At 42.9% G+C, this 19,609-nt stretch overlaps 1 protein-coding gene and 1 long non-coding RNA gene across 6 annotated transcripts in view; one reads left to right on the forward strand and one right to left on the reverse strand.

The window, feature by feature from the left end:
* Positions 1 to 2,018, forward strand: part of LOC140843459 (uncharacterized) — a 58,220-nt gene extending 56,202 nt beyond the window's left edge. For both annotated transcript variants that reach the window (XR_012121264.1, XR_012121265.1), the window contains one exon: positions 125 to 2,018. This is a non-coding gene — a long non-coding RNA (uncharacterized lncRNA). The remainder of the gene's footprint in view (positions 1 to 124) is intronic.
* BCL2 (BCL2 apoptosis regulator) overlaps positions 1 to 19,609 on the reverse strand; it is a 162,337-nt gene that overhangs the window by 88,062 nt on the left and 54,666 nt on the right. The window lies entirely within an intron of this gene.

Here is a 19,609-nt window from a genome sequence, read left to right on the forward strand (position 1 = left end):
ATTGTTTGCTATATTATTCTATGACTTCTAATATTTTAAATAGTTTATAATTCTTTTAACTGACCTTTTATAAGGATGTGTGTATATGATATTTATTCTCCTGTTTCCTCCTTCTTCTGTCTAGGTATACCATGGGGTTACCCATCTGGAGACCTGAAGAATAAGCCTGGTTCTAATGCTAGTACACGTGTGACTGAGCAAGTCACTGAACCTCCTTGGGTCTCAGTGTGCTCATCTGGAGGGACAATCATAGAGCTTATGGCTTCACGAACACCCTGGAATTAGATCTGGACTTGACCCCTAGCCGCACTACTTACCAGCTATCAGACCTCCATCGATTTACTTAAATTCTCTAAGAGGCATTATGCTTGCCTATAAAATGGGAATGTCAACAGGATTTCTCACAAACTTGTTGTAAGAACAAACCAAAATGAAAAACTCTTAGCACAACACCATCGACAAAATAAAAGTACAAAACCAGGAGAAGATATTTGCCATGTATGTAAGAGATGAGGGATTGGTATCGAGAAGATATTACATACTCAAATCTGCAAGGTTACACACACACACCAGCAGAAAAGTGGGCAAAGGATGAAGAGATAATTCATAAAGGAGGAAACTGACTTTGGAAAGCAAATAAAAAGATGCTCAACCTCACAAATAATCAGGAAACCACAATGTAATCTTAAGCAGCTATCAGATCAGCAAAAGATAAATTTTAAATATGATGATGACATGTATGGGAGAGAATGTGGAGCAATAGGAATTCCCACACTGATCATGGGAAGGTGAATTGATAGACTCACTTTGGAGAGCAGTTTGGTGACCTCCAGGAAAGTTGAAGATGTGCTAAAAAAATAACTTTGTGATTTTGCTAGTGTATGCAAAAACATGTGCATGTTGTAACACTGCTTATAATGTCAAAAGTTAGCAACAACTTTAATGTCTTTTTCTGAGAATACTTCAGAGCGTGTGGAACATGATAAAGGAGAAGTATGAGTTTTACAACAGAGAAATCCTACAAATGTAGTGCAAACCACAAATCCAGTGATATCATTAGGTAGAGTTTTAAAACATCTAAAAATACACACGTTTCTATGGATACACACATGTGTAAACGATGCAATCACTCACGGTAATAATAAGCATCAAATTTAAATTAATGCTGTGAAGCTTGGAAAAGACAAAAGGAGAATAGGACCAGGGGAGTGCTTTAGCTCTCTTATAAAAAAAGCAAGGTAGGTGGTAAGATCTGAAGCAAATATGGCAATAAGCTATGACAAAATGATGGTAGATAAATGCATATTTGCTCTTATTCCTTGTATTTCCTTCGAATATTTCATAATAAAAAATACACCATGTTTTGCACATTTTTGAGGTACAATAAAACTAGCACTTGTTCCTAGGAGCCCCAGAAGGCAGGTAGGGAAGGCGTTATCATCACCTAACGGATGATGATGGTGAGGGAGGCGTGGGCACGGCGTTCGCCGTCCAAGGGCTCTAAACCTCCATCATCACACTGGGACGCTCACACCACTCATTTAGTAATTCATGTAACACAGGGAACTGGAACTTGTTGCAACTGAGGGTGGGCGGGTGAGAAGACAACCTCTTCCCTCTTCCCTTCTGGAACAAACCGCAGCCTGAGGGAGGGCAATGACATAACTTGATAAAAAGGGAAGACACCAGGCTGCCCGGGTCATCTGACCGTTTTTCAATGAATCCGTAATTCTCTCGTGGAGGGGCTGACTGTTCACTGTGTACCTGCTGAGGAGGAGGAAGGGGCAGGAGGAAGTGAGAAAAGTGACCTCGGTCCCGGCATCACTGGGTCTTCCGACTGCAGCACCCAGTGAGGACAGGATGCTGTGTGGGGACTGGGACTGAGATTCAGTCTGGACCTGGTCCCTTACATGCGCTGACTTTGGGCTCTCCTTCTCTAGCTGAGGAGGTGTCCTACCAACTCAAGGCCAGCAAAATTCTAGAACCTCTCTCATTCCTCAGGATTTTTAAATTTCTTGGAAAATACGAAAGAGGGGCTTCCACATTTAATATTTACGCATGATTTTGAGGCTCAGTCCTGGAGCTGTCACAGTTATGTTCTTTTACCCCTGGTTCACAAAATGCCTAGTAACAGTGATATCTGGAAGTCTCAGTACATGTTACCCCTCTGGGGCCTGTGGACTGTGAAGTGCAGAGGTCCAAGTGCATAGGGCTTTAATGAAGCCACAGTCATATGCTCCAGTCTACCCTCTCAGAAATACAGGCTGTAGGGAGGTGGGGTGGTCCTGGCTGGTGACTTATTCCCCAAAGCAGCACTACATGTACACTTTAGCCTGGAAATGAGAACAAACTCCCTGGCTGTAGAAACTGCCAAATAGAAAAGTGGGTAACCAAGGAAGGGTCTGGAATCTCCTCTGGAGCTCTTTAAAAACCCGAGACAATCTCCCATATCTGAGACGATCTTTTGCAATGCTGAGCAGGGACAGATGGACCTGGGGCCTCGCTGGCCCCCCTCCCAGGCATACAGCCCTGCCTCCTGCCTTCCCCCACTCCTCTCAGTACTGTATATGTTCCTCCACCACAGCAGCACACTTTCTGCGAGCCCTTAGGCTTGTTTTCATTTGATTCCTCGCCTCCTCACACCTTTCCTTGTTATTTTATGGAAAGTTGGTCAAAGGTCAGAGTTGCCCAATTACCCGCACATAGTTTGGTGGTAGCATCAGATACCCAGGCAAAACAGAACGATGATTCCAATTCCAGCCTCAACTCCAAAACTGGGTAGAAGCTGAGAAAATTTGCTGTTGCTAACAATCCGTTATAAATGAAACTATGATCCTAGTAATTGATTTTTTCAGATTTTTAAAAGACTCCTTGGCTGCATTTCACCAAGAGTACAGTTTTAAAAGTGTTCATTCCAGGGCTGGACTTTTTTTATTCCCTCTCTTCTGGCTTAAACTCCAAATGGCCAAGATCCGAGTCTGAATAAACAGTGTGGGTGGTGACCGTTCTGTGAGGCCCAGTAGAGGATGCAATCACTTTCTTATTCGGTTCAGCATTAAATCATGTGAAACCAGCCTGATTACTCCACATAACTTCTACTCTGTAATGGAGGGCCACATAGCATGTTCCCTTTCTCCGTTTCTCAGAGAGGAAAAACGAAAAAAACCGAATCCTCTCACTGCGAACGTTTAATTATGTATAAAGTTCATTGACCTCACAGGCGGCTGTCAGATGATCTTGCTAAGGCCTGTGCAAGGCATCCCAGGAATGCAGCGATGTGGGCAGAAACCGAGTGGATTCGTGCCACCGAATGCTTTACATGGGACAGAATCTGCAGCCGTCCAGAAAGACTCCAGTGAGAACAGAACTTTAGGATAATCAGTAATGTAATCTCACCTAAGCATTTCTAGGCCTTCAAAAGTGATCATTCTAAATCAGAAACTCAGGAAAAATCCCACAGGGCTGGGGCCCACAACGACCCGGTGAAGTAATTGTTTGCTGGTTCCTGTGGCAGCCGGCTGGAAATGTATGTACCCACAGTACTCTTTCCCCATTTTAGAGGTAATGCTTTCTGACTTCCCTGCTACCGACATTAAAAGAAAATGAGGCAGCAATCCCATTCATAAATACACGGTGGGGCTTGAAGGGGAGAGCAGAGCCTATGTTTATTCAGTTTTGATAGAACATGGCACTCTCACACGTTTGGTCGCTTTATTGTTATGAATATAGAGAATGGATGGCCAGAATTTAGCCAACAGTTTTGATCCTCTGATGGAAGCAGAATGCAAAAAACCTCACTTGTCTCATTTTTAGGCTAACCTGTAATTCTTGGGTCCTTTACCAAAACCAGCCACCTAGATTTTGCAGACTCGGTGTCGGTCTGTGTTCCGTTCGTGCTAACTCAATAGATATTCAGAAAATGCAAATCATGGAGTAGGCACTGTTGGGGATACAAAAAATAAGAAAAGCATGAACCCTGCCCTCAAGCAGGTCACAGATGAATTAATGCCAACTGGGAGGGTTCAGGGAGGCTTCCTGCATGGAATCTTCCCAGGGTGAGGAGGCATCTGACCTGAACTTTTACCCAAGCTCTGTTCACGCTCACACACTGTGGCAATTTGGAGAGGAAAGAGATGTAACTGTCCCTGAGTCACGGTTCTTCATGCCCGCACTTCTGTCACCTTACCTTGTTTTTAATCCATCTACTCTGTGAGGGGTTTTCTGTCAAGATCTCTTCTTTAAGACCCATGTCATTTCATATTACTTTGTTCAGTGAACAGTCAGTAAAAAAGAAAAGAAATCCCCTCTTTTCTTGGTGGGAAATCAGTCTTCCCACCCTGATGAAGGAAGCCTTCCTTCACATCTTAGAACTTTTCTAGAACTATGATTATCCCTATACTTACAGGGGAAATACACTTCCAGATAAAGAAATCTGGACGCTAAGTAATATCCTCAATCATTTCCACCTTTTCGATAAAATAAAATTCCATGAAGGAAATGACTCTTATTTCTCATGAAGTTCCTACTGGAAAATCACTGTGAGCCACAGTCACGAAACTGATATCCTTTAGCTGAGATCAGTTGCTTCCCTTTGCAAGGGACTTTCACCATGTCTGAACTGCACAGCGACTTAGTTATTTCTCATCCAGAGTCTGTGTGGCACCTCATCAGGGGGCTACGTCTGACTTGCGTCTGTTACACTGTAAGTTCTTGGATGCCAAGGGTCTGCTTCCTTCACCTCTCTAGCCCCCAGGGTCTATAACAGAGCTGGTATTCACTGGATGTATGAACAAATAACTGAGTAAAAAAATATCATGGAGACATCTATGGCAGGAATTGGAAAGCTTTGTCAGTAAAGACAGATAGTAAATATTTTAAGGCATATAGTCTCCATCATAACTACTCAATTTTGCTGTTGTAATAAGAAAACAGCCACAGGTAATCCATAAACAAATGGGCATAGCTGTGTTCCAATCAAATTTTACTTAAAAATCAAGTGTCAAGGCCGATTTGGCCCATGGACAATAGTTTTCTAACCCCTGATCTATGGCATTTATCTTTCATAAATCTCAGTATGTTCTTTAAATTTTTATCTGACACCTGTGATTTTCAATAGTTATAGTGCAGAAAATGTAAACATTCAAGAGTTGTTCTGGAGCTTCACATTAATGAATCCGCTTACAACAACATCAGCAAAGCACACACAGAAATTAGCTTTTTCTCAAAGCGCATTCCATGGGCACTTATTTTGTGTACCATATGCTTTTAAAAGGAACAATTCTTACCCTCCAAAATTCAGGGTAGTATTTTTGCCACTTACATTATCATTACTGAGTAAACTTGATATAAAATCTCAGAGTTAATGGATGAAGAATCTGGTGCTGGGGCACGGTGAACCTGACATTCTCTGGGAAAGGGATCATAAATGCCCTTCACCCTGAATTCCACCAGATCATTTTGTCTCTGATTTTACTGGTAAAATCCTTCCAAAAATTATTAATGCAGAAGATGCTCCTTTCTCTTGATGATCCTCTGGAAAACATCCAGCTACAAAGAGCACAACAGAATTTGAAAGCCGAGCAAACGCACAGAGAAATGGAGGGTAGCTACGAGAATCTGATGAAAACAAGATGTCTCAGCTTGTCACCCTGGTCTGATTTGAGAGTGCTCCACCCATCATTACTCTTCCCCTTATTATCAAGCAATCTTTTGTGTAAAATACGTTAAAAAAATAAAAGCAGTTGGGTTTGGAATTGTGGTGGAAAGTCGAGGATGCAAAGTCAATTGCTTGGTCTGGAAAAATTCATCCAGTACTTTTCAAGGCGGAGGAAATGCACAGTGAACAACATGCAAGCTAGCAGCTGAGCTGTCAATTTTGAGATGGGCTACTCAAGGTTGGGACCCTCATGCTGCTTTCAGTCATCCCCAGGGTGTCATGAAACGGTTCTAGAGATTTCTTGTAGGAAAGAAAAAACGAAGGAAGTTGGCGCCTTTCCATTACAAGCTTCTACTCAACACCCAGACCGGGTTTAAAGAATTAGGATTCTACACCTTAAGAAAATGAGAAAACATGGGCTTGTAAGTGGAAGGTACCATTTGTGTGCATGTGCACGAGTGCATATGTGCATGCGCAGTGGAGGGGCGTGATGTGTCAAAAGTTCCAATCTACCACATTCAACCTACGTGACTTGAGGGAAGTTACCTGGTTTTAATATAACCTGTCCTGATTTTCAACACAGGGCTAGGATATGTGCATTATTGAGGAGAAACCCAGAAAACACAGGCACACTGTATCTGGCCCAATTTATTTCAACAAACGTTGACACAACCTATTATGTGCCTGTGTTGGAGAGTGGAAGATAAATATGGCACAGATTCTGGGCGCAAAGAACAGGTGATCATCACTTAGTGCTTTTCTGCAATGCTTGCGTGCCCAGCCATCCTGGCTCCCTCCCTTCTGTCTGTTGAATCCCCTGCCCTCCTGGTCCTGGGGATGTAACAGTCCCTCAGGATCACCACTCCTTGTTGCAACACTCCCTCTTCCTCCCCTTTCCAACACACGGAGGCCATTCTCACCGTTATTCAGAAAGAGCTCAAGCAAACAGCATCACGTGCATGACATGACGTTTACACAGACTTAACTCATATCTGATGACATTTCAAATTGCTGAAAACATGTGTGGCGATGGCACATAAGAATCTTATGGTGCTCTTGGCTCAGGGTAAGAGGTATGAAGATAAAGACAGGAGTTACAAAAGGGATCGTGTGCAGCACCCAGTGGGAGGGAAGCAGAGCCTGAGGGGCTGTGGAAATCCCAAGGGCTGTTGACAATATTCGGGACAACTTTCTCCCACCTAGGGCACGGCAGGCTCCAGGTACCATGGGTTGGGTAGTATCTGTTCTTCAAGGGAAACGTCACTGAACATGCAGTGTCAGTGTTCCAGCCTCCCCCTGGGAATACTCTGAGAAGAGGAGAACTCTTTTCTCATAATCCACCCTTATTTCCACTCAGAAATCAAGAAGCCGCATGTCTAGGGAGAACACTCCACCTCTCTTTCCCTTCAATCAACCTCCCGGACTGTGCCCAGGGGATACAAATGACACAAAAGAAAAAAATAATGCGTAAGTCAGGGGACTTATTTGACAAATTTTAAGTTCAATTTTAAGTTCATTGAGAGATGCTCTTAATCTCTTCTGAAGCTTCATGAGAATATTATCTGCTCCTTTCTTCTGGTTTCCAGCTTCATTAATACCAAAAATGTCTACTTGAAATACAAAATGTTTGAAGAGCCTGGGTCAAGATTTCCAGTGGTTTCATTTAGCAAAACAAATGGGCTCCTCTGATTAGTGTGTCTAGAACAATACAGGTGAAATGTCCTTTTACTCAGTCACTCTGAAGTTAGTTTCTAAGGAAAGCTGCTTCAGCATCCAGAAGCAGGACCATATGAGTCTCCTTCTTCAGGCCCTGGCAGCATTCTGGGCAAAACAAACAGAAAATCTCGAGGAAAAAAAGAAACGTTCAGAGCCTGCTTTGGGCCCCTTCACATTCCTTTTTTAAGCATTACAAGATTGCTCCTAGGCCACAGATGCAGCAGGCAGATGTTTTCCCTTAAATCCACTGTCTGTCTCTCAATCTGTTTATAGCTGTTTCCCTTTCAGCCTGCACCTCAAGTTCTCCCTAACTGCACATCCTGAAGGTTTCTTCCTTCCCTATACAAAAGGCATTTTTCTACAACGTGTTCTCTTTTCTATAAGGAATGCACCCCTCATCAGGCAACCTGTTGACCCATCATTGGTGTTTGTGTCTCCAGTCATCTTCAATAAATACCGTAGCCAAAAGCCCATCTACATTAGTTATGTGGCATCAGAAAGGGTTTTGTTCTTAGAAGTCCACCACTGAGGCCGCATGACTGGCATCAGCCTCTTAAATCAAGTGAGTATAGCTGATGGGCTCTGTGATGAAGCCAGGGTTATTTATTCAAACCTGTATTTCTTCATTCTGGGCCTGTGGATGCTCCATTTGTAAGTCACCTAAGCAATGCCATGGTGGTCAAACCAAGCAATAAATTTCAGAGGCTATCCAACCTCTGTCACTATGGATTCACCTAGGGTCTGATCCACATGAGAAGCAGGATAATGTGCAGCTATTTCTCATACACAAAAGTATCATGAGACCAGGAAGCTTCTTGGTGGTGATGGAAGAGCTCTGGACCCTGACGGCCGTGGTGGTTACAGGAATCTAGATATGGGGGAAAGCACATATACACGTGCACACACACAAATAAGTACATGGAAAAACTGGGGAAATCTGAATAAGGTCTGGAGATTATACCAATATCCACTTCCTGGTGTGGATAATGTACATGCTACATACATTATATTATGCAAGATATCGCCAATGGGGAAAGCTAGATGATGGATCCATGGGACTTCTCTGTGCTATTTTCACAAGTTCTTATGAGTCTGTATTTATTACAAAATAAAAAATTTTTAAATGCCACAAGAAAGTCGGTGTCCTTGGGCAGCAGCTTGTCCAACTTAGTCCAACTGTGTTTGAAGTTCTATGCCACTTCTTTTTGTACTCACAGTATATTAAGATATTTCCTATGACCTTTCTGTAAGTCTGTACCATGTAGCATCTCTGAACAGGAAAGCTTTGGAGAGCTGGTGGAGAGGGGTAACTTGGTTTCTCAAAGGTTCATACTGGGCTCACCAGTGCCCTGCATTACAACCAGCATTCTAACAAGACAGCATCTCTGAGCTCTTTCACGGGTGTTTCCAGTGATGAAGAAGGTCACACAGTCATCAGGTTGTAGTCCCAAGCAGCCAGCATATATATGAGGCCATTAGATAAGGTCAGGGAGGAGAGAGAGGTCTAACTCAAATCGAGACTGTTCTTCCTTCTGTCTCCAAGAGTTGCCCCCAGGATCCCATGTCTCCTCCTCCTATAACAGGTTCTGGGGTCAAACCAACATCTCCTGTGACACTTCAGTGGAAACTAGTCTTCCCTCCCCAGTTATCCGGCATTATCCTTTTTGCTGTCTACCACCACCTTACTGTTCAGTGACTTATTTATTGTCCATATCTCTGCATTCACATATGAACTCCAGGATCTCTCTCCAACCCTGAAGACAGTTCAGTATTTGTCAACTGAATGATGGAAGAAATGAATGAAACACCTCCAAAGCAATGGCCTTCTGTTAGGCGATGGCAATTCTCAAACATGCAGACCATTATGAAATGACGCAGAGCCTTCCTTAACAATCCTGCAGGCTGGCTTATGTATGTCAAGGTCATGTTATGTTTGGCTAAGAGAATAAACATGACATAAATGTGAGTGATGTCTTCGACGACAGCAGCTGAGTTCAAGAGACCAGTAGTAGGTAAGTTGATGGATGGGGAGACAGGAACAAATGTATGTCTAAATACAGTTACACATTCTCATCTCCAAAGACATAATGGGATCTTGTTCTTTCTTTTACCCTTGTTAAGTCAGCCTTGCAGTGAGTGGGGAGTCCTCTACCAGGGGGCAAGGCAGAAAAGCACCAGGGAGACAGGTATGGTGGGCACAGGTAAACAGAGAGGGGAAAAGGGGCCCCCGTGGGCCACTGAGTGCCCTGAATGATGCCACCACCTCCACTGTGCAGACTCACAACGGTCGTGAGAGATAAGACATGAGGCTGCCCTGTCACCAAGTCACCAGTCCAGAGCTGTCTTCCCAAGAACAGGTCACATCACTGTTCAAAACAGGAGGGGCTTCAAACAACCCTCCATGTCCAAGATGTCAGATGAAAACTCTCTGACAGTTGTGTTTTTAGATGTGGTGAAATGTTCTAAGTAAACGACTAACCTTCCATGGATATGCTTTAGAGAGAGAGAGAGAGAGAAAACACTCCCCCAAAAGACCCTTTAAAATCATGGGAATAAGAAACGAGGAGGCCAGTGACCCCTTAACTTCCAAAGTATACTTGGAGCCAAGCAGCCTGAAGTTCGTCTTCCGATACCAAAGTCAGGCTGCGCTGAATGACTCCCCTTCATTTCATGCTGCTCTTTAAAGAAAACAGGCCAGACTGTTTCAGTAAATAACAAAAGGTCAACGAAATGCTACTCACAACATGAGCAAAATAACGGCACGACCTGCCAAAACGTTTCCTAAGGCAGAAAACCCCAGGGCTGAAACAGTCCGCAGATCTGACTGCCGAGAAGAAAAGGTCCACCCCAGTAAAATCTGCCAGAAGGCCTCTAGCACATATTTCATCAATAAGAAACAAAAATATAAGTTACACCACCAGGTGCCACCAACATTGAAATATACATCCCTCGTCAAGAACCAGGTTGCCTGTGTGTGGAGTCTGTTCTCCCAGGCTCCTCTCCTTAGGTTATATTTTGCCTTTAAAGCCAACTGTCAAAGTGGTAGTCAGATGACCACGGTTCCCCTTAAAGGCAGAGCTCAGAGTCAGTCTGGTTCACCCCCCTCCTCAATGAAAGCTCTCACTGGCTTGATTCTCACCACCTGAGGTTGGACGCTGCGTGTTCATTTTATCTTTAGAATTTATCTGAGGTGAACAGGCTGCAAATACTATAATAAGAACCTGAAAGAGAGAGTCACAGCCATGGCAAAAAACAGGACTCTTTGACCTCAGGATATTGCCTCAGCTGATTGTGCATCAGTGGTCCGCTGGGATATTGTCTTCCCAGGGCACCCCTGCTCTTAGCCTTCCAGACATGCCACACTCAAAGCCTTGCTGTCAGATCTGCTGCAGAGATTGGGTCTCATGCATCCCAGGCTTCCACACAGGACCTTGTAAGTGGTTGATGCTCAGCATTCTCAGGGAGTTAGGCCAATAGAATCCAAATTCTCCCACATTCTTGGTTTAAGACCATAGATCAGCATTTTGAAAAATATCTCCTATGAAAAACTAGTCCATCAAGATATTACCTGATTGCAAAATAATTCCAGTTATATGATGAAATACATTTTGGAAATGCTTCATACAGTTACTACATTCTCATATTTAAGAATCATGACATATGTGAGCATATTAAAGATCCTGATAAGTCCTGCAGGAAAGAAACCTGTTTAAGTCAGCATTTCTCAAAGGATTTTCAGAAACCTTTTCTCCACAAATACTTTTTACCATCCTGAGGAACCAGTGTTTTGTAGGAGTCTTATTGGGGAATGCTACCTTAGAGTACTTTCTGACTCACATCAAACATATCTAGTCTGTTGTCAAGGCCAATTGATTCTTCCTTTGAGACACAGTATTGTGGTCGATACTGCCCATTTAACACTGAATTGTTAATTTCTTATTCTTTAACCTATTGTGTCATAATATCATAGAGTCACAGAAGGTCAGCTGTGGAAGTGCTCTTAGAAATAATCATACATTAAAGGTCAACCCTTGGATTTAAGAGTTGTTAGCCCAGGCTCACATGGTGAAGGGACTGGCCCAAGATGTCACAATACACCCCACTTAGCTCCAGTAAGGCACAGGTGGTTTCAAGCATCTATTCTCTGCCTCCCATCCACAGTGTGGACAGGAGTTACAACAGTGGGCCCCCCAGGGGAGTGAGGCGGGAAACGACACAAAGCGAAGCCACTAGAGCACCCACTGAAGGCCATACCCTTGTACCCACCCTCCCACTGAACCCCTGGCCAACTCCCTGGGTCAGGTATTTGCAAGACGAGGGAGCTCAAGGCCACACAGTGAGCAAGTAGCTGGGCCAGGATTTGAGCCAAGAACAGTTTGACTCCAAAACACATACTCCTGCTAGTGTATTATACTCCCTCAACAAAGAGGACCTCAATAAAGGCATGCTGAATTACATATTAAGCCAGGAATTTGCATATCTGAAATTAGAGGCAGACACGACTGCCACTGCTTCGAGAACACAAAGTGAGCCTTTGTTTCCCTTCAAAATAATCTATCATTTGTGAATGTAAAGAAGGCAGTGGATTTTTTAATTCACTATTAATGAAATGAAAATGTCTATTGAACAGAAGTTGAATCAAGTTAATCAGGTAATGAGAATTAAATTCTAGCATTACTGAATGTCACAAATAATATATTTGCAAAGTTCTACATGAGCACTTAATGTTAGAATTTATTGGCTTCTGCTCTCAAGTGTTGATTCACTTTGTTTTCATAAAAATCTACTATGGGTACAAGTCAATACGATGATGATGGTAGCGGCAGCATATTTTCATTTTATGTATATACAAAAACATATACTCTATTCAAAGCTGCTGAAGTCCTAAGGGGGAGAGGAATCTTCCTCCTGGTGTAATCAATTGATAAACCATGAGAATGTTCTTTTTTCATATTCATCTCTCAGTAATACAAATTTAAAAATTCAAACTTCTTTATTTGCATTTTGAGGTATTTTGAACACTATTTACTAGGGGACTTACTACCTTTTGTAGGATTTCTGAAGCACCATGTGGTCCATAAGTCCAAGTAAAATACTTAAAATGACAACAACAAATAATAATAGTCAAAAATTCATGCAAATTACCCATAAATAAAATACTGGCCTGGGAGGATTTTTAGTTTTCTTTATGATAATTCATGTGCAACTCAGCTTATGGATAACATGGAGTTTCAATATTGGAGAAGAGGAAAATTTTAATTTGAGTATTTCAAGTCAACTATGACTCACCTTAAGAAAAAGAATGACTAAGAAGAATATTTTATACTTGCAAGTCAAGAGAAATTTTTTGGTCAGTGTTAGTGACCTTTAGCATTAGGTTTACCACCTAGAAATTAAGAACAAAAAAACAAGTTACATGGGTGAATTTATGTCTCTATCAACCTTTCACTCCTCAAATATGAGTAATGCTAATTTTCCCAACACCTCAAAAAGATATCAATGAGATCTTGGCCCACTCAGATTAGTAGATATAATGGAGAAACAAAAATTGCCAAGGAAGCAGAATTGTTAAACGTTGATCACTCATATCAGAACCCTGCAGACTTACTCTCGAGTAAACTGACAACCATCAGACCTGGAACTGGATTAGAATAAGCAGCAGGTGGAAATGAAGAAGGGAGCAGAGTAGGCGAAATAAGTAGCTTCCTGGAATCTGCCATTTGAGATTTGAAGTTTTTTTTTTTTTTAAGTAAATGCACAGGCCACAGATACAAACTCCACAAAAAACATATTTTGACGGTAAATTAGAACTATTTCTGAACACAGTGTGGATTTGTTCCTTGTTTCCCTCATTGTGGGGGAGGAAAAACCTGCGTGCAAATAGTTTTAGTGCATCTAAGTACTTGATTCATAATAACTTACAACAACATTTAATGAGGAAGGTTCTAACTCGACACTTTGTAGATAATGAAAAGGAAGCCGACAGAATTCGGCAGGCTGGGGTGGGTCCATGCTGCTGAGACCTGACACTATCCTGACCAGTTATGAAGTGAACTGTTTATTGGTCTGCCAGGCTTGGATAAGAAGCTTATTCAAAGTAGTTAATAATCATTTCCCATGTAAGTATATATTTCAATATTCAGAAAAGCATTAAAATACTCTGTGATCCTACCACCCTCATCACTGGAGAGACCTCAGAAGGAGGTTTCCAAGTGCCATTTCAAAACACCAGTGACCAGGCCAAACCCCTCCCTGAGGACCAGCTCGCTGGTGTAAATTTGGGGAGAAAACTATTTGAGGGGGGGCCATCAGACACTTCTAACAATTTAACTATTTCTTTACATTCTAGATACAAATAAATGAATAACCGAACTGCTAGAGTTCAAGACATATTTGTGTTTGGGAAAATGAGGTTTTTATTTGGGATTCCCCAGTATATTAAAAAAATGATTCTTAGTATAATTGTGGGCAAGAAGGAAATAATATACATATTTGTGGCTATGAGCAACTAACCAGAAAAAAAAAAAAAAAGGAAAGAAAGCAACTGTCTGGACTTGCACAGTTCCAAAAACTGCTGAATGTTTTCCTTTTTTTTCCCCCTCCCTACAAGGCATTTCTTTCTTATGGAGAAGGATTCATGTCCCACCTGTGTCTTTTACATTCTTGAAATACATATAAAGTTGGCGTTTATTTTCTACTCACTAAAAGCGTATTTAAGTTATGCTTTCTTTGGGCTTTAGTTTTAGGAGCCACAATTTGTTTGGCAAGCTTCAGCATGAGACCTTCTTTTTATGTACAGCAAACTCCTGACTATTTAGAATGTTTGCCCAGGAGATAAAGGGATGTCTGGTGGTTTTTCTGCTTTATAACAATTACCGTGTACCGCATGACCGGACGAAAATGAAAATGTGCTCTGACTGAATTCCAGTGTCCTTTGATGAGTATTCATAGTCAGTACAACTACTGATGCCAGTTTTTTTATAGTTCAATGTTATTTGAGACTTCCAAATGTTTGTATTACACATTTATACATATATTCCAAATATGGGTTATGGAAAAGATGTAACATGTAGTGGTCCAAACCTCTGAGTTGCACTATCCTCATTCTCCACGCTGTGTATTAGATTTCAACTCAGATGAAGATTGTATCTGCAGTGGATCACCACAAGGCACCATCCTGACAGCCCACATGGCACATTTCCTGCATCACAGCAAAACACGTTGGAGGGGAACAAAAAGCCAGCGAGGCATGAGGGTTTCCAAAAGTCCCATGGAATTTGGGCAGAGATGACATGCACAGCGGCAGAATGCCAAGCTACACAGTGGGCCCAGCCTGTACCTGGATCTAGTCCTTGGGCTAGGCACCCCTGCACTTGAATGTGTAGACCTAGAGAGCATAGGGTCACAGTCTAATTCCTCATAAGGGCATTTAGAGAATCAAAGCACACACAATGGTAAGATCCATGTGATCCCTGCCTTTCAGGCAAATAACATAATATTTTCCCCACTTTACTGATGGAACAACTAAGTGACACAGGGTAGAGCAGTGTAAGGCCAGCACTGGCACCTTTTCAGCTCCATAAAAAACAGCCAGCTCTTTTCCATGGGGTGTGCTCCCGGCCCCCGGGGAAACGGGAAGGCAATGTGGACAGCTCCAACAAGACCATTACTCCTGAACAGCAGACCAAGCTCGGCAATGCTGCAGATTCAGGAACCTGGACTGTGCCCCAGGAGCACATCTCTGCTTCATCAGCCTCCATTCCTTGGAGCACCAGCACCTGGAGCTACATGACTGTCTGTGCTTCTAACTAAAAAGCCACGTCTGATTGATTGGACAGTTCAGTTCTTCAGAAACCAAAATGGCCTTGTGTGAATCCTGAACGTCAAGAACATGGACTCAGATACCATTTACTAGCCAGGATAGGCAATACAGTTTTCAGATACGTGGACTTCTTTTTCCAGTTTTGCAAACTGCCTTGTTAAGTAAACTTAGGCTACTCTCTTCTTAACCTTGCATTTCCCCTGTGTAAAAAACATGGGAAGACAATGACTACCTACCTACCTCCCAGGGGTGTTGGGAAGATTACCTAATTAAGGTTTTAAACTGCACTGTCCTAGGACAGCACAATAGGCTAAATATTGCCATTGCTAAAATCATCTGCGGTTGGTTAAAGACACTAAAAGTTCTTACCAGAAAAAAGCAAGGAATTAATTCTCTTTTTGTTTAGAGGGTGAGACTTCACAAAATAGCATATTAAAAACATTAACATCCTGAAAATTAAACTCAATTGACTGTGGCAAGGGAACGTACTAAAACTTAGTAATAGTGATACCCCAATCTCTTTCTTCAAGGAGAGAATGAACTTAAGTGGTTAATTAATCAAACATATTTCGATGGGACAAACATAGTCAGTCCTCTCTTTCTGTTTTAGATTTAGTTCGGCTTGAGAATACCACAAAAGGACTGTCATGCATCTGCTCATGCTTAAGTTTGGTGGTTAGACTACCTCAGTTCCCAAAGGATCCTGGGAGAACATATACGGGCAGACACTTTTTGGTCACATTATGAAACTTTAAGAAACTATGACAGTTAAGGGGTGACTTACTCCTGGGCTCTACATACCAAGGTGATCGATCTTAATTCTTCTGGCCTGGTTCCCCTCATGCCCAAACACCCCACATTTGTGAGCTTGCTCAATTAGCCTAGACTTAGGGATGTAGCTAGGGATGGGGGTCTGCTTATAGTTGGGGGTCACAGAATAGAGTGACTAATTTTCCCACCCCACACAGAGCCTGCGCCCTGGTCTCAAGTGTCTTCGGTACCAAGGTCTGAGTGACATATCAACTCAACCTGCCATGGAATAAATGGAGTAATTAACAGTTATGCTCGACATCCATTTAAACCAAACACATGTCCGCTAAACAAGGTTGGCCCAGGAACACCCTCCATCCAGACCATTTTCAGCAGAAATGGGGAAAATTGGGGAATTAGTGAGGGTTTTTTTTTTTTTAAGTAAAATTTCTTCTCTTTTAAAATAGTATAATTTGTTCTGGGATTATATCCTTTCTACTTTTTTGGTGTTCAGTGTTTTTTATTTTATGAGTCAGAGTAAATAGTAGCTTATTTCTTATATCCCAACTTGGCAAAGTAAGAAATGAGCATCTCTATGTTCCTTAAATTTCAAAAAAGGGAAACTAAAAAAACAAAATTGTAATCCAATAGTTTGACTAGCACTGCTTTAGAATGAGTTACCTGCTGTTAAAAACTCATAAAAAGTAGAGACCCACATGCATATTATTTCATGTGATCAAACATTTCCTAGTAAGACACAAAGCTTCATTTCAGTCTGTAATGCAAAGGGACTTCAAACTGGGCTTACAAACAGTTTCTAAACTGAGCTAGGGGTATACCGCCATGTAAAATCAAATGCAATGTAGATTCTAAATTACTATACAAATACATACTATAGTGGCATTCTTTAAATGGTAGAAAGCATTTTAATTGAATCCCGGAAGGCTTACAAAAGCAAAATAATCTGTCAGACATGGGCATGCAAGCACCCAGGGGTTATCAGCCCTGGCTCTAGTGGACAGAGGCTGGGGCTGGAAGAAGGGAAGACTGTCAGAAGAGCCCCTGCTTTCATTTTTTCAATGGGTAATTAAGCGATGCTCTCTATGGTTAACAGAATAAGAAATGCGGTTTCAAGAATTTGTTTGAAATTTAAGCAATGTCCTTGAAGGGGAGGGACTGAGAAGAGTGCCATAATCATGGGGGGAAAAAGGCTGGGGGGAAGAGAAGGAGCTGAAAACACAGAGAAAGCTCATTTCCCTAAAAAATGTCAACAGATCCTAGTGTTTCTACATTGAGAAGTGATGGTTCTACGGGCTGAATTCTATCCACACAGAAGGCATGTCTAGGTCCTGACCCTGGCACCTGTGAATATGACCGTTTTTGGAAATAGGGTGTTTGTAGATAAAACCAAGTTAAGACAAGGGCATTGGGCTGCGCTCGAACCCAATATGACTGGTACCCCAACAAGAAGAGGGAAATGCCTTGTGAAGACCGAGATGCACAGGAGGATGACATGTGACAACAGACAGACGAGGAGCACCCACTGGGAGTGTCCACTGGGACAACAGCCACTGCCAGAAGCTGCAGGGGGCCGGGCAGGCTCCTCCCTGGAGCCTCAGAGGGAGCACGGTCCTGCTGACTCCTTGATTTTGAACTTCCAGCCTCTAGAACTGTGAAAGCATACATTTCTATTGCTTCACACCACCCAGTCTGTGGCACTCGGTCACAGCAACCCTGGGGGAAGGGTCCAGACGGTGCCAGCATGTTATTTAGAGACGACAGTGATCACCAAGACTACATTAAAAGCGGGAGGTTAAAAGGTGTTGCCCCTGGGGAGTGGACCCCAGGGAAGAGAGAAGCCACAAGGAGCTATTTTTTTATTAAATGCCTTCCCTACTCTCTGGCTTTTAACCACATACATGTGTTACTTTGATCTTAAAAAAGTATAAATAAAACGTCATCAGAGCAAAACCTGGCCAGCTTTCTCCCCAGCGGACACTATATTCTGAGGACTGATGACCACTTCCTTTGCCCAAGGCCCTGGCCTCACGCAGCCCCTGTGGGGACTCTCCCTGGCCCCATCCCCATCTTCAGGGACAGCTGGAGCTGCACAGCGAGACAGGGAGCTGGGGCCACACAGGGCTGCCTCTCTGGGTGCGGGTGTGCACACAGGCCTCCTGGCCGCCTCTCAAAATTGAACAAAGCATTTTTGGACTTTTTGTGGGTTAGTATCATCGATGATGGTAATTTTCCCTATCGACTTGGATGATAAAGAATCGACTATGATGAAAACAGAGAGTGGCAGACGGTCTGTCACTGGCTTCCTTTGTAGATTAAAATGCAAAACAATGCCCAACAAAGATTTCAGTGATTGGGTTATTACACCTTATCAGAAAACCTCACAAGAGGGCTTAATCACAAATGTTTGCTCATCAAATTGTATTTAACCCACAAAAAGAAAGGCTAAATGCTCCCCCGTGGCCTGGCTCAAGTGTCTTCGATCTGCGGGCAGGCTGTGACTTTCCTGGCCACGAGAAGTCCCATGCCCTTTGCTCACTCTAAGAAGAATGCTCACATTGAGCTCAGTACCCTGTAATGTCGTGGCAAAATGTGCTGTCACCTCCCACATGAACAGTCCTATTGATGACTGTGACTATGGGGAATCCAGTGCAAGGGCACCAGCCCCCATCATAGAGAGCAGGACAGCATCTCAGGGTTCCTGGCACGCCCTGGGAGCAAAACAGAAAGCAGAAGACAGACAAAGTCTGTGTACGGCAAGATGCCTTTGCTCAGGGCTATGTGCATGTAGTTCCCCACAGCAGCCAGAACCTTGCATTTGTTGGCACTGCAGCCACGCCAGGTGGATGAAAACCGAACGAACCGTCTAACAGCTATCATATGGATGCACCCGCAGGAAGTGTGTTCAGAGGGGCAGCACTTTACCGGGGGCAGGATCCTGACTGCAGTCAAGGCGTTGTCCAAGGGCAAGCAGTTTGCTTTTCTTTTCTTCCAACCTTCAGGATCTTTGGGGAACACCTCCCAGCCACCTTACCTTCCTGCCCACTGTGCTATCAGACACCCAGACTCAGCAAGGGTTTTCCTTTCCCAGCTACAGGTGGCAAGGCCACCCAGAGTGGACTCCCAAACACAGGTGTGAACTATGCCCACGAGAAAGCAGGTCACCATTCACAAAGCCACTGCAAATGTGCATCTACCCTGAACGCAATGAATAGAATGGTTCAATTTGTATTAGGTGATTGACCTTTCACAGAATTCTCCCTCCGGCTCCACAGACAGAAGAGAGTGTGGATCTCTTTAGAGTTGACTACATCCAAGGGCCCACATCTGCTTTCTAATTGCCCCAGTTACCATTCTCTGTAGCTGACCCATCCTCCTTTCTTGCTTTTAAAATATCACCTCTCAACACATTGTGTTGAAAACCCTTGGACTCAGATGTTCCAAAAACCTGGTATGTTAGATGTGCTTTGATCATGCCTGGCTACTTCTCATCTACTTTCTTCTTGGTCACATTAACACTGCTGTAAACCAATTTTTCCTTATGGTATAAGCCTACCAAGTTGTTCTATAGCACATGACAAGGGGCCATCTCATTTTCTTATTCCACACACACACATACACACACATATGCACAAACACACACAGGT

The sequence above is a fragment of the Manis javanica genome, chromosome 9 (assembly GCF_040802235.1).
Source record: "Manis javanica isolate MJ-LG chromosome 9, MJ_LKY, whole genome shotgun sequence".
Classification (NCBI taxonomy): domain Eukaryota; kingdom Metazoa; phylum Chordata; class Mammalia; order Pholidota; family Manidae; genus Manis; species Manis javanica.